The sequence below is a fragment of the Chionomys nivalis genome, chromosome 2 (genome assembly GCF_950005125.1).
Source record: "Chionomys nivalis chromosome 2, mChiNiv1.1, whole genome shotgun sequence".
NCBI lineage: Eukaryota > Metazoa > Chordata > Mammalia > Rodentia > Cricetidae > Chionomys > Chionomys nivalis.
Window position 1 is genome coordinate 5,734,215 of NC_080087.1, and position 15,555 is coordinate 5,749,769.

Below are 15,555 nucleotides of genomic sequence, written 5' to 3' on the forward strand. Positions count from 1 at the left end.
TCCTCTGCGGACCCTGACTACCCTCCACACAAACCAAACAAGACAAAACAAACAAGCAAACACAACACACACGGTTATCTTCTGTTCTGTGTTAGGATGGGCTCAAGCTAAGCAAGACACGTGATACGGTAGTCGGTAGGGCTCCAACCCTTCTGGGCTGTGTAGCCTGGCTGGGTAGTGGACAGGGTGAGCTGGGGGAAGGCATGTTCATCCTGCCCTTCTTACCACACCTCTGTTCCCACCACAGACCCCTGTGTGTGCTTTTGGGGACCAGTGGAGCTCTGCCAGGCCTTCTGGAAGTTTTAGTCCCAGAGGGCTGATTGTAAACATGGTAGCTGCTTGTATTACTGCTGTGGAGGTCAGACCCAGAGGGTCTCTATCATCCCCATTCCTGTTGTGCCAGTTAAAAACCTGTCTGGGAACATGTTCAACCTGTCTCGCTGCCTCTTGCTTCTTCTCAGATAGACATCTCAGTCTTCGGGGCTTTAGGAACCATGGTCTTCAACCATGACCTGCTTGGTCTGGTGCACATTCCCAGAGCCTTTCAGACGTGTGTGGGCAGAGCCGAGGCTCCCAGGCTGCTCTGCTCCTCGGAGTATCAGCTTATGAATCTGGGACTTGGGCTAAGGAAGCAGGATGCTGTTGAAGATGAGGAGGGAGGGGGCCAAGCCATCACTGGTGGGACTAGGTCCCCAGAGCAGAGTGGACCTGACTGGAATTTGAAGTAGGTTCTGAGTAGGTGAGGACTACTTCCAGGGAGCCTACTGCCATGCCTGTAACCACTGCCTTTGTCTGGTCACAGTACAGACCAAGAGTCTCAGTGTCTTCCTGTACTCAGCATGAAGCAAGCCCAGGAGTCACATTTTTTGTGGCCATGACCCCTCCAATCTTACTCAGGACAAAAGAGGCTTCAGCTAAGTTGATTTCCACATTGGAGGATGCTGGAGGTCCCTGGATTTTGGGGCTTCCCCCTTCTCTTCCTTCTCTTCCACCTCTTCCACCTCCTCCTCCTCCACTTCCTCCTCCTCCTCCTCCTCCTTCTCCTCCACCTCCTCTTCCTCCTTCTCCTCCACCTCTTTCTCCTCCTTCTCCTCCACCTCTTCCTCCTCCTTCTCTTCCTCCTCCTCCACCACCTCCTCCTCCTTCTCCTCCTCCTCCTCCTTCTCCTCCTTCTTCTCCTCCCTCTCTCCCCTAAGCCCTATTTCACATTAGGTTTCTTTCTTCTTACGCATCCCATTATGGAGTGAATGCAGCCAGTCAATACCTTCATTTTATTCTCTTCTTTTTCCATTTTTGTGTGTGTATGTGTTTGAGTGTATGTGTGTGGGGGAGAGTGTTGCATGCATGCATGTGTGTGTGTGAAGGGGGAGGGAGTGTTGCATGTATGCATGTGTGTGTTTCCATAAGTGTTGCACGTGTATGTATGTTTTCATGTATGTGGGAATATGTATATGCGGGTGCACACATACTTGCTCACTTTTGGGGAGGCCAGAGGTTGACGTTAGAAATCACCTTCACCCTCTCCTCCACTTTCTTCAGTGAGACGGTCTCTCAGTTAAACCCACACTGTTTGCCAGCATGGCTGCTTTGCTAGACAGCTTGCTTTGGGTACTCATGTCTGCCCTCTGGGTCTGGAATTACAAGTGGGCTGTCATGTGGGCTGTGGGGAATCTGAACTCTGGTCTTCAGGCTTTCTTGGCAAGTGCTCAACCCCTGAGCTGTCTCCCCAGGCCCTAGCCAGCCATCTTCTGTGGGCAGGCCTACAGGTCCACACCCTCTGCCTGCACACAAGTGTTGACATCCAGGGCCTTGAGTAGCACAGTCTGGCTGCTTTTGTCAGAGATCCAAGGACCAATGCCTTGTAAACAGACATTTACTGACCGTGATTCTGGAGGTTGAAGGCCAAAACTAGGTATATGGTGAAGGTGCCTGGTTCATAGTGGCAGCTTCTCGAAGACCCGCCAAAGTCGTCTGTGGTCTCTGTGAGTGTTGGGGGAGGCTGCTTGTTCGTTCCCAGCTGCATAGACCCAAAATAATCACTCAGAAACCATATTATTTGCAATACTGCTTGGCCAATAGTTTAAGCATATTTCTAGCTTGCTCTTATATCCTAAACTAACCCAACTCCATTAATCTGTGTATCACCACATGGCTGTGGCTTACTTGGTAAAGTTCCATCTGTCTCTGGCAGTGCTACAAGGCTGCTCACTGACTCTGCCTTCTTTCTCCTAGCATTCAGTTCAGTCTTCCCTGCCTAGCTCTATTCTGTCCTGTCACAGGTCAAAGCAGCTTCTTTATTCATTAACCAAGAAAAGCAACACATATACAGAAGGACCTCCCACACCAAGCGAGGGTACTGATTGTCCCATGGGGTCCCACTTGACCTCAGCACCTCCACAGGCCTGCCTCCCAACACTGGCTTCCATCTTTGCTTTGAAACAGTTTCCCTGAATGCCGTCCAGGCTGCCATTGCACTTGACCTCTTCTGACCTCCCTTCTGTGCTGGGGTCACCTGGTTTGTGCCACCGTACCCCTCCTGGGCAATTGCATCCTCAAAAGCTCCCTGACAGATGTTCCCGGCCTCTGCTTCTCCGAAGAGCTAGAGTAGCAAGCTGCACGTCTGGGTGTAGCTACCTGCAAAAGGAGCAAGAGATTCAGTGGCTGGCACAGACTTGGTGAGAGTGCAGGACTGGCCTCCATGACGCAGACCAACACTAAGGATGAGGGTCTTCCCAGCTGTCTCCACTCACCCACCGCCCACCATCCACCACAGCCCCACAGAGCCTGTTACCTCTGACTCCCAGAGGCTCCCTGCCTCTGGACAGCCCTGTGTTCACTCTTTGCCCTGCTCTCTGCTGCCTGGATGAGGTAGACCTCGAAGATGCTTTGCCTCACAGGCTGAGCCAGGATATGGACAGCTGGATTTTCTAGAAGTCCCCACCATTCCGAAGTCATGCCTGCCCTTGGCGTGGCTGGCCGAGGGACCCTCACACGGAAGCTTGTTTGAGCCAAGACACCCTATAGTGGTACCACTGGCATCAGAGGAAACAAAATCCACATGATGGTGAAAGCAGGGTCCGCTTTTGGTTTTGCAGTCAGCACAGAAACTATCTGGGAACTTCAGTCATCCCCAGGTGTCCTGCTAGCAGACAGCATTTTTTGTTTTCCTCTTGCTATTACATTTATTCATTTTTGAATCGTTACATTCTGTTATGACTCATTTCAAATCATTTTCCCATCAAATAATTTTCTACCTCATTTTATATAATTCTGTATTGTTTTTCCTAATAATACAAATGCATTTCCAGGCCTCCAAAGTCTGCATGGGCCTCCTGGAGAAGGACTGGGAAAGAGGCTGGTCTCTGACCAACTCAGCCCCTCCTTAAGTGGGTGGAGGAGTCACCGTGTCCCTCAGGTATAGGGCTAGGAAGTCCCAGTGCTCACCACAGTGACAGGGAGGCAAGGGGCACCGAGGTATGAAGCTGCCCTTCCTGGCTACCACTTGGCCACAGAAAGAGTTAAGAGCAGCAATGGAGAAGATCTCAGGGGTGGCTGTGCATTTGGAATTCGGGGAGTGGCAGAGACGCCAACAGGAATTTTAGGGGCCACTGCTGAGGCCTCTGCTTGTATTTCCTCCCAAGTTTGTGTGTCTTGGCGGGAAGGAGAGGGAGTGGGAGGCAGTGAAGACGGTAATTGAGAATTGAATTATTTTTAAGCCTTTCCCTCCCTTTGGCAGCTAGATGCTGTTATGTTGAATGAAGATTGGACCACGTGGGATCCAGGGTCTTGATTCACTCAAAGCACCCTGTTTTCTATTTGTTGACCTCCACAGGACCTAAGCATGGGCAGCTGGGTGCACTCCCTGTGGGTGCCTCAGCCTCTCCCTACCTGGGGGTGGCCCAGCAGGGCCCAGGCTGTCCTTACCCCCACACCTTCCCCGGCTGCTCTGTCCCCTCCTGCTGCCCTCCATCTCCCTACGGTCACCTCTCCTCCTCAGGCAGGCTCACTACCAAGTTCATCTGAACATTCCATGAACTATCTAGCCTCTGCCTTTGTTCACTTGGATCATTCCTTCTGGAAAGTTCTCCCTCCCTGGTGACCAGCTCCTATTTGGTCCCTGTGCTCAAGCTAAACCCAGCTGTGGTAAACACCGCTGAAGGACCTTGCCTGTAGGGATCTGACCTAACATGGAGAAGTTGTAAATTAGTGAAGGCTGACTTTCTTTCTTTCTTTCTTTCTTTCTTTCTTTCTTTCTTTCTTTCTTTCTTTCTTTTTCTTTCCTTCTTTCTCTCTTTCTTCTCTCTCTCTCTCTCTCTCTCTCTCTCTCTCTCTCTCTCTCTTTCTTTCAATTTATGATACAGCAGAACTTTCTACACTGAAGTCAAGTTGATGGGGGAAGTACAGAGTCTGGTCCTCCAGCCCAGCATCCCTTGGGCTTGGCCATCTGTGGCCAGGAGGTCTCGATGGTGCCTGAACTTTGTGTCTGCAGAGGGAGTGGCTCTAGGGTGAGAGGGCGGGGCAGGCCCATCATGGGAGGATGTTTATGTACTTCATAGACAGGACTGCAGTGGGTCCCTCCTCATTGCTCTGGCTGAAGATGACTGTCTTGCTCGAGGCCACACCCCTTTGTGTGAGGCTGTGTCCTTTGCCGATTCAGCTCAGCCCTGAGACCTCCATCTTGGATTCCTCTGCCAGTCAGTTCCTCTTCCTGCTCTGTCCAAGCTGCTCTCTGAGACCTAGGACATTTCTGGTTCTCTGGGGCAGACATTCTAAGCCCTGGCCACCTTTCCATCAGTCTACATTGTTAAGCCCAGATCCACGGAGATCCCCAAAACCAACAAGGAAACTGAGCTCCGTATGTAAAAGCAAAGAGCATTTATTTTCATTCAAGTTTGAACTCAGACTCTCTGTGTGTCCAATGCATTGGCATGATCAGAAAGCCCTGAACTCAGCTGGGGTGGGGTTGTTCTAATAGCAGAGGTTAGGGTGAGGGATTTCTAAGGTTCAGGACCCCTGATTGGCTGACATTTGTCTAGGGATGCCCTGGTGAAAAGTGATGAGTGTGTGCTGGGAGGTGAGCCTATCTGTAATGGTTAGAACGTTAGGAATTTTCTTTGGATGGTCGGTTCCTGGGTGGTCTCAGTGTACGGTTTCCTTGGAACCAGGTGTTGCCGAGGGTAAAGTACTGAGACTCAGGCCCTTATTGGGCTTGTCGTGGCTGGACCACGGAACACGTGTGTCACATGGGACACACGCCAGCCTGTTAGGGACTCCACCTCACTTTCCAACCAAGCAGATGGCCGAAGCGGAAGGACTGCCGTTTATTTGTAGATGGACGCAGATACCTTAACCCACCCTATCGCCACAGAAACAGCTGCACCTGCTTCTTTATAAACTGTCTGAGCTTTCTTTGAGCACGGAAGGAGCTGTTGCCGTAACCTGGCGTGCTTAGATCCCAACACCCAGATAGGAAGAAGCATTCCTAGGAGGATGCTGACACCAGAAGGGGGCCTCGTGAGGAGCTGAGAAAGCACGTGACTGAACAGAGGAGTGGGGGATGCTGAGTCGGTCCATAAGGCTGAGTGAGCGAGAGTGAACGAGAGAATAAGCGCACGAGTGGACCCGTGGAAGGGCGAGCCAGCGGATGATGGCTCAGTTGGTGGAAGAGTGAGCGAGTCATCACAGCGTAAGCGAATGGGTGAGTGGGGGCTGGGTAAGCCTGTGATCGGATAGTGGACTAGGGGGATGAACGAGAGCGTGAAAGGAAGCAGATGAGGAGCCAATGAGTGACCGAGGGTGGGCTTCGGAGCACACAAGTATCCGGAGCAAATGCCCATGTGGGCAAGCAGTGGAATAGGTGGCTTCTGTGGTTCTAAAAGGGCAGTTGTCACGCTCCATGGTCAGGACCACATAGCTCTGGCACGCTGATGTTGCTCAGACATTAAATGCCCGTTTCATCTCTGCACTGCCTCCGTGTCCTGATGGAGACGGCCGTGACCTAAACACTCCCCTGCTGGAGCTTGTGTGGGCTTCTCCATCTGGGTGTGGGCCTGTGTGGTTTTCTGTGTGAATTGTGTCTTGCTGCCTGGGGCTTCTCTGTCAAAGCTCTCTGCACGGCAACACACCATTCCGAGTGTGTACCGACGAACACATATTCCGTGAGTGCCGTGCAACTTCTCACCCCGGTCAGGAACTTCCCAGAAACAAGCAGAAACGAAAACACCTGAAGCCATCCAGCAGGGACAGTGTGTGTGTGTGTGTGTGTGTGTGGTGACTCTGCCCTGTCTGGTCCCTGCTCACATTGCTCTGTCCCTGGTGACTCTTACCACTTCTGTTCCTCAGCAATGGCTTTAGTAATGAAACAGTCTCCTTTCCTTATTCTGGTGTGAACGCTAAAGAAAATGCAACAGAAGTCACATCTGCCGTCATGGGATCTGGGCATTGCTCTAAGGAGAACTCACACCATCTTTATCTTCTCAGCACGGGAACAGGGACTATGGATGGCCTTTGGTAGGTTATAAAACCCTGTAAAAACTGATCATGAGTCCACCAGTACAGGTGGTACCAGGGCCCATTCAGCAGTCTGACGTTTCAGGCTTTCTTGGAATGCAGGTCCTGGTTAGTGTGGTATCTGTGTTTCTTAGTTGTTCACAAAGATGACAGGTAAGTGCTCATGGTGGAGTCTCTTGGGAAGCAGTGTGGATGTGGCCCTCACAGGATGGGTGTTTGGAGGGTCATGAGGGAGCATTGTGATCACTGTGCTCAGAACTCAGTGTTCTCAGCAACAGCCGGCCCCCTGTGAGCCTCTCTGCCTCTCCCACCGTGAGGTCTGTCTCCTGTGAGGTAGAGCAGGACAGCACACTCAGCAGTGACTCATTGAAGGTGACCTCGTTGTGCATATGAAATTCTAAGCTAGAGGTAGCTGGAGTCTCTCTTCAGAACCATTTAATTGCTGGCCACAGGGTGGACATTTTAGCATTAAAATTTTAATTTCAAAGTAAGTCATGCAAAAATATATTTTTTCAGAGCTCAGACTTCTGCAGCTGCCCTTGACAAGGTGGAGGGGGTGAGTGAATTTGCTGGGCAATCCCCAGGCATAATTTTGTATTTAAACTAGTCCCGGTAGGGACCTGCTAGGTGCCCAGTATGGTCCTGGGTCCTGAGTCAGCACCCTGCCCATCCCTGGGCTTCCTTATTTCAAGAACTTCAGAGGATAGCAGACTACGAGAAGACCCTGTGTGGCCGCTGCTGAGCATGAACTTGGGAAATGAGATGCCGTTGACTGGGGAGACCCGACTGTCAGTACCAAGATCCTGTGGTAGGCAGCAGAGAAGGAAAATCAGAACACACAGCAGAGACCCGTGGAGAACAGACTAACGGAGTGGCTGGGGAGATCCACAAAGTGAGAGGTACGTATGCCACATGCCGAGCCTCTGAGGGCTGCAGGCTGCAGGGCCCTGCTTCTGTAGGCCACCGAGACACACGCTGGCAGGATGCACGGAGCGTGGACGGGATGACCCACAGCTGATGCCTCCTGAGACAAGGTGGTCCTCAGGAAGGCTTTAAGACACTGCTGAGGAGCCTGAGCACAGAACCAGAGTCTTTAGACTTCCCCTCTCCAGGTGGGAGTGGTGTCGAGCTGGTGGACAAGAACTTAGAGCCCGTGCAATCCACTTCTGCCTGACCCCCACAGCTCTGACCCAGACAGCGAGGTGTGGGATCCTCAATTCCGCTTGCTTGAGCTTATCCCACTTTGCGTGAAAGCGTGGCTTTGGGGTACCAAAAAGCCGTGGTTCGCTTGCTTGCTGCTCTCTTCCCGTGCTCCACATCTGGATGTTGGACCCCCTTCCCCGGCCCGTTCTTGTTCTGTGAATTTTCCCTTTTAATAAAGAAAAACCTTAATGTGACCTGTTCGGAGCTAGTGTGGGATTATTTGTTTCGCATCTCCTTCATCTGATGTATCCTACTTCATTGTAGCCTTTTTTTTTGAAATTTGTTAATATATGAAGATATTATCAGAGAATATGAAATGCTAAAACCTAGATCAGGAAGCCTTGTACTGAGATCTACATATTTCCATTCGGCTCTAGTTCTGAACCCCGAGCCCACGGGAATCCAGCTGTCTGTCAATGATACCTCGTGGACAGGAGGACAGTGGTACAGGCCCTTGACCAGCTTTTCTTCAGTGGGTTATCCCTGCCTTGACAGTCATTACAACACACGTGAACACTTCCGGTCACAGTCCCTTCCTTACCCTTATTGGTGGTTCAAGAGCAGACTGAGAACAAAGGCCACAGGCTGGGGACGGGAGCCTCCTTGCTCTGTGGATCTCGCTCCAGGTGTTGCCATCCTGGGGGCTGAGTTCGCAGAAGTGGGCAGCATCTACCAGCTAGGACCCCGGTATTTCGTTAGCTTCAAAAGTGCATGTTTTAAGTTTTTGTTTTCCCTCTTCTGTAGAATTAAGGATATGCCTTAATAGTTGCCTTTAAATTCTATTCCATTGCTCGAACTGTTAAAATGACTAGTTCCTTAAAAGCAGAAATGCTCCCCAGTTCTCTTTGTGGTTCTGAGAGAACACCTTGTAAGGTATTAAAAGCCAGTCCTGGGATGATTAGAACACAGCTCCGGAGAGACACACTTCACTTGGTTCTCATTGTCTCGGAGAGGGCGCGTTAGGGAGAACGAGATATACTACAGCCAAGTGCTGGGTGTGACCTGAGCATGATTTCCACCCAACTCCACAGTTCTCATGGGCAGCAAGTGATGTCATCACAGCTGTGGGATGAAGGGCTCATCTTGAGAGTCGCATGGGTCCCTTCACTCCTGGTTACCAATTCCCAGGGATTCGGGACCACCATTTGTACCACCATTTGTCTTCCTCCCTTCCTTCCTTCCTTCCTTCCTTCCTTCCTTCCTTCCTTCCTTCCTTCCTTCCTTCCTTCCTCCCTCCCTCCCTCCCTCCCTCCCTCCCTCCCTCCCTCCCTTCTTTCCTTTCTTCTTTTCCAAGTGCTGGGATTAAGGGGTGTACCAGCACACCTGGCCCAGGCCACCATACCACTTTTTTTTGGCAGCAACGAGATCGCAGGAGAGTGTTTCACAGCTCGCGCCCAGCGCATGGAGATGTCGTCTTTCTCAAGGTGGAGGCACTTAGGGTACACACCAAGCCTATGTCCTTCTCTAGTAACCACCAAACAACTTTTCCTTTTTATGGATTTTTTTTGGAACTTTTAGGCTTAAATGTGAGTGTGAAAAACCATACAAAAACCGAGAACACAGCCAGGGATGTAGTTTGCCATTTAAATGTTTACAGTCTTTGTGAAATTCTTCACAAACTAATATCATAGTGATATCACAGTGCAGTGAAGCTCAGCTCCAGACAGACAGAGGAGAGGAGGAGACACAGGCTGCTGAGTCAAGCGAAGCCTGGGATGGATGTCCTGTCCTGGGCGTCAGCAGCTCTGAACCGAGACAGGCTGTGACTTAGCCATGGCAGGCCTGGCCTTCACAGAAGAGTCAGTGGGGGACTCCTGGGTCCACTTGAGTTGTCTTTAGAGCAGGGACAGCGGTCCTGGGAAGGCCTGTCTGGACACCTCTGGGCTGCACGTACTGAACCAGTCATGTGCAGTGACCGGTATCAACTGCCTGATACACCTAAGATCAGTTAGTATTTAAATCGACTTTCAGCATTAATAAGTACTGTGTCATATAGTTCTTTTTTTAAGATTTTTTATTTATTTACTATGTATACAGTGCTCTGCCTGCATGCATGCCTGCAGACCAGAAGAGGGCACCAGATCTCATGACAGACGGTTGTGAGCCACAACATTTGGGTGCTGGGAACTGAACTCAGGGCCTCCGGAACATCAGCCAGTGCTCTTAATCTCCCATCCATCTCTCCAGCCCTTCATACAGTTCTTGATATTGTGATTTGAAATTTACAGAGGAGAGAACAAAGGCTCCATTAACAACATGCCTGTGGCTGTATGGCGTATCCTAGACCCAGGCATGTCTGTGACACGAGTCCCCTATACCACGCTACCCTCCATTGAGATACTCTTTCTAGCTCTCAGCTGTGCCTTTAAGTGCCATTCCCATCAGTCTGAAATGAAAGGGGCTTTTAGAGGTTTTCGGCATTCTCTATGAAAGAAAGCATTCGGATAAGAGAAAGCTGAAAATATGGGTGTCTCGTGAATGCCTTCTTCAGAGGAGACGCAGGGAGCTTTGGACATGGCCCTGTTGGACCCTGCAGCCTTGACATTGTTCAGTGAGCACGAGGGCTGAGGAGGGGACTAGTTACTGAAGCCATGGGGCTGACTGGTGTACAAAAGAGAAACTATAAGGGAATATTGTTAAAATTTGAGAATTCTGCAAACGAAAGAGAATTTTTAATATCTTCATGGGTGCCACTGTGTTCTTTAGAAATAAAACATGTATGACTATATGCATGTCTGTAAGGCCACCACTGCAGGGTGGGCATTTTATTGTAACTTTAAAACTTGGCATCCTAGACTGGAGAGATGGCTCAGTGGTTAAGAGCACTGCCTGTTCTTCAAGAGGTCCTGAGTTCAATTCCCAGCAACCACAGGGTGGCTCACATCCTTTTATAATGAGATCTGATGCCTTCTGGTGTTCAGGTATGATGCAGATAGAATACTATATACGTGTGTATGTATGTGTGTTTGTGTGTGTTTATATATACAAACATGATATATATGTATATATTTTTATATATAGTATTGTATATATGCATATATCATTTATATATAATATATATGTAACAGTGCTTATATATGTGTTTTTAGATATACATATATGTTCTATATGTTTATATATACATATATATAAGCACTGTATACATAATAAGTAACTCTTGACAAAGAAAACAAAGCATGGGACCCCAGGACACACGCAGTGGTGTGGAAGAAAGACTGTGAGGAGCGTCAGCCGTGCCCTGGCTCTCGCAGAGACCATCTGACACGAGATCTGGGGAGTCAAGGTATGAGAGAAGAAGGCTTTTGGTTTTGTTTTGGTTCTTGCTTTCCTTTACTATAGTATCCAGGCTTGGGAAACAAAGTAGTTAAGGAAAAACAGAAGCAGATGGATCCTGCATAGATAGCTACACCCACATCACCTCTGAGCCTTTTCTGACAGAAGAGGAAGAATTTTGCTATGAGAGTCGACCCGCAGCTACTTGTATAGATCAACACTCATCGTCCCTCACAGGAACAAGCGAGACATTGGTCGGACCTGTGAAGGGTGTCTCTTCAGACCCTGGGCCTCCAGGAACCAGGCCTGCTACCCACGGCGCTGGAGCTTTGTGAATGGATCACACAACCACCTGAGAGGAGTCCAGCAAAACAGGGCTCCCCCTAACTTCAAAGGACTTCCAAGATTCAGCACCCTGTGGCTCAGCTCCCTCTTACTCACCCCTGCATGGCTCAGCTCCCTCTTACTCACCCCTGCATGGCTCAGCTCCCTCTTACTCACCCCTGCATGTCTCAGCTCCCTCTTACTCACCCCTGCATGTCTCAGCTCCCTCTTACTCACCCCTGCATGGCTCAACTCTCTCTTACTCACCCCTGCATGGCTCAGCACCCTCTAGCTCCACCCCTGCATGGCTCAGCTCCCTCTAGCTCACTCCTGCATGGCTCAGGTCCCTCTAGCTCACTCCTGCATGGCTTAATTCCTTCCTGTTCATCCCTTGCATGGCTCAGCCCCATGACCCAGAACTCCACGGCTCAACCCCTCATAGCTTGGTATCTCATGACTGATCCCACTCCACCATGCTCAGCCCCACATGACTCAAACTCTCATGGGACATCCTCCCATCCCTACCCCAACAGTGGCTCAGTCCCTCAGTGTTACAGCTCTCTTCATGGTGCAGCCCAGATGGTATTAACTTGCCCCGAGTTGCGGTTCAGCCTCCATGAGGGCAGCTCTGGTCTCCCCAGTCTCAGCAGGCCTGGAGCAGCCTCCGGAGCCCCACCCGTCCTACAGACGTTTGAAGCAGGAAACTCGATATGGATGTGAGCTGTTTGTTATTGTAGGAATGGCTGTCCTTTCTAAGGGCTCCCTCCCAGCCCAGACTGGGACCTGCTTAAGTACATTGTTTAGTTTTTTTAGAACTGTCTTATGATACAAGAACCATGTTCATGTTTATCAAATTCCGGGAAGGAACCTGGCAGAGTCACTGGAGACAGCATGCTTTGGTGTGCACACGGGAGGGAGGAGAGAGCGGGCAGGGGCCACCCAGGCAACACACCCTGAGAAAGGTGTGGAGCCAGGCCAGGACTTAACAGGATTTAATGAGGGTAGGGAGAGAGAGTGCCTGGGTCAGGGTTCAGGGTGTGTCAGGAAATAAGTGAGGTTTTTTTTTTAATGACTCTGGAGTTGGCCCCACAGTTTCCCCGTAATATTGTTTTTCTCTTTGAAAGGAAACGAGATCAGCTGAGATTTCTGTAACTATTTTTTTTTTAACAGAAAAGAAAAGAAATCACTGGCTGCTCTCGGTTCACAGGAATGCAAGGCCAGCCTAGTTCAATATTTGAAGTTCATGCGAGCCTGGGGGTCTTGTTCCATATGGAGAATTTCTTTCTTTTTCTAAGTAGCTGATGAATTTTAGAAATAAATAATGTGCAGTCTCTCTACATCCGAAGTCGTGGAGTGCTGGTTTAGGCTCCTTGCCATGCCCAGGGACATGCACTGCAGGCAGCGTGTCTCATCGCTAAGGCATCTGGGGAGGTCATGCCTCCACTCACCTCACCAGCCTGGTGGGGCCTCACTAGTAACAGGACAGAGGGACAGAGGTGGTCCTGATGTGGGGGCCCTATCTGCGGGAAGACCTCTGATTCCAGTGAAGGGTTCAGGCATCCCTCCTGTCCTGTTCTCAGGAGGTTAGGCTGTAGGATGTGACTCTACCTCAGAAGAAAAAGGGGAAGAAATATTTTATCAGAGAATTTTAAAAGCATTCAAGCCTACACGCAAGAGAGCAGCCACCTGGCTGCCTCATCTTGGCCGTTGTAAGCCGCTGCAACAGTTTGCTCAGAAATTTGGCGCTTAGGACCCCGTCCTCTTTGGCTTCCCTGTCCTACCCTAGGACTTCCCTGCAGAAGGCAGACTCTGGAATGAGTGCTGGGCTGTACAGGACTTTATTTCCTAAACGGAGCTAAAAAGCAGTGCTCACCAGCAGGGGCAGAGTGGAGTGAACTCCTCCAGGTCCTGCCGTGAATCCGCAGTTCCGAACCTGCTCTGGAGCAGCTACCCTTACTGAATCATCAAAACAAGCCACGCCCACAACAGACGTGGCAGAGTGGAGCGCGGCCCACACCTGTGGGCAAGACGCCGAGGGTCGAAGGACCTTTCGTTGGTTTTAGGGATCCTTGATCGCTTTTGTGATAGCCAGTAAGGTTCAAGCCCCCAAAGCAGATGGGTGAATTGCTGAAGGACTTTAGTATGGGGCAGAGCAAAACCCACAAAAACCCTGGCTAAACATTTAAACAAGGTAAACTTGCGGTGGCAGACCACAGACCAGATTAAGAGTGTTTTCTAAGCAATTTTGGGGGTTTTCTACCCACACCAGGTTTGACAGAACTTGCCTGATTGGTCTCATTTTCACTCTGTGTTCTCACGATCACCCAATCAGATCACAGCATCTCTGGTCTGACCCTCCGTTTGTTTCCAGGGTTTCAGAGGCATTACCAGGTTCTTGGCACTCTGGTATGGGTCCGCAGTTAGACCCTTTGGGACCAGTGAAACCATCCTCGGTTAAGGCACTCAGCTGAGCGGGTAGGGGACCGCTTTCCTCATAGGGGGGTTGGAGGGGAGGGGTAACATTGAAAGGGAGGGAGGGGTGAAAGCCCAGGGTAACATTGCTGACATGGAGGCCTCACCTTACATGCCCATATGAAGATGGTTCTCAAAGTAGTGAAACCAGCGTGAGCAGGGTTAACCTTAAACCGGGGCTAAGGATTGGTCCTGGAATCCCTTGAGAGCAGGAAGAAGGTTCAGCAATTTTGTGTTATGATATTGTTACAAGCCTATGGGGGCCAGGAAGTGGAAGGTCGTGTTTGAATGAAGATGGCCCCTTAGACTCATAGGGAGTGGCATCATTAGGAGGCGTGGCCTTGCTGGAGTAGCTATGGCATTGTTGGGAAAGTGTGTCACTGGGGGCAGGGTGTTAGGTCTCAGATGCCTAGTGGCTCCTCTCTTTCTGCTACCTGAGGACTTGGATGGAGAGCTCTCAGCACCTCACCACCACCGTGTCTGCTTGCATGCGGCCTTGTTTGCTTCCGTGATGAAAACGGACTGAACCTCTGAACTGTGAGCCAGCCTCAGTGAAATGTTTTCTTTTCAAGAGTTGCTGTGGTCTGTGGTGTCTCTCCACGGTAACAGAAACCCTGACTGAGACAGCTGGAAAGGCCACCCTATAAAGTGGTCCAAGAATTCGTGCCTACCCCTTCAGCAGAACCCTAAGCATGTAGAAAGCAGGGATAGGAATGAAGGGAAGGAGAAGTTCACGGCTTGAGAACAATCCCAGTGGGCCGTCCTGGCAATTTGTGAGAAGAGAGACATTTGAGTCTCATGTCATCTGTTTCCTTGGCGATTGAGCACAGGATCTCATGAATGTCAACATGTGTGTTACCTGAGGTGCCAAATTGGTATTATGAAATATAGCAAGTATGTCCTCGTTGGTTCTCTTTTGTTGTTCATGTTATTTAAAGGGATGCATATATCCTTTATAATTTTCTGCATTTTAGTTTTTAATTTTTAAATATTCATCATCATTATCATTGGGTTTTTCAGGACAGGGTCTCACTATGTAGCTATATCTATCTTGAAACTCACTCTGTAGATTAGGACTCACAGAGATCCACCTGCCTCTGCTTCTCAAGTGCTGAGTTTAAAGGTGTGCACCACTATGATGTAACTGAACATTTCTTTCCCACACACCAATTCCTGAATAAGCATTCTGAGGTTTAATATTAATTATAAATGTTTGGCTGATGGCTCAGACTTATTACTAGCTAGCTCTTACATTTAAGTTAACACATTTCTATTAGTCTAAGTATCGTCACATGACTGTGGTGTTACCGGTTTGCTGGCTTGTTGTTCCTTGGGCGGCTGGATGGCATCTCCCAGACTCAGCCCTTTTTCTCCTGTGTCTCTGTGTGGATATCCTGCTTGGCTCTCTCTTGCCTTGCCATAGGCCAAAGCAGCTTTATTTATCAAACAATGAGAGCAACACATATTCACAGCATACAGAAAGACATTTCACAGCATTATGACAAGCTATATTTTATAGTTTTATAAATATGTTTTACTAATCAAAATAAGAAATGAATAATCCAACATTTGAACAGTAAGTTTCCCCAAGGGAATGCACAGAACATTCGAGATTAAAAACTCTGAGTGCTTCAGAGGGCTGGTTGGATCATGTGTTCACTTAAATCTATAATAAAAAAAAAACAATTTGAATGTTACTTTTAGATCCTGGTGGTAGGAAACAAAAATGAAACAAATTTAAAGTAATGTTCAGAAATAGAAACTAGACCAATC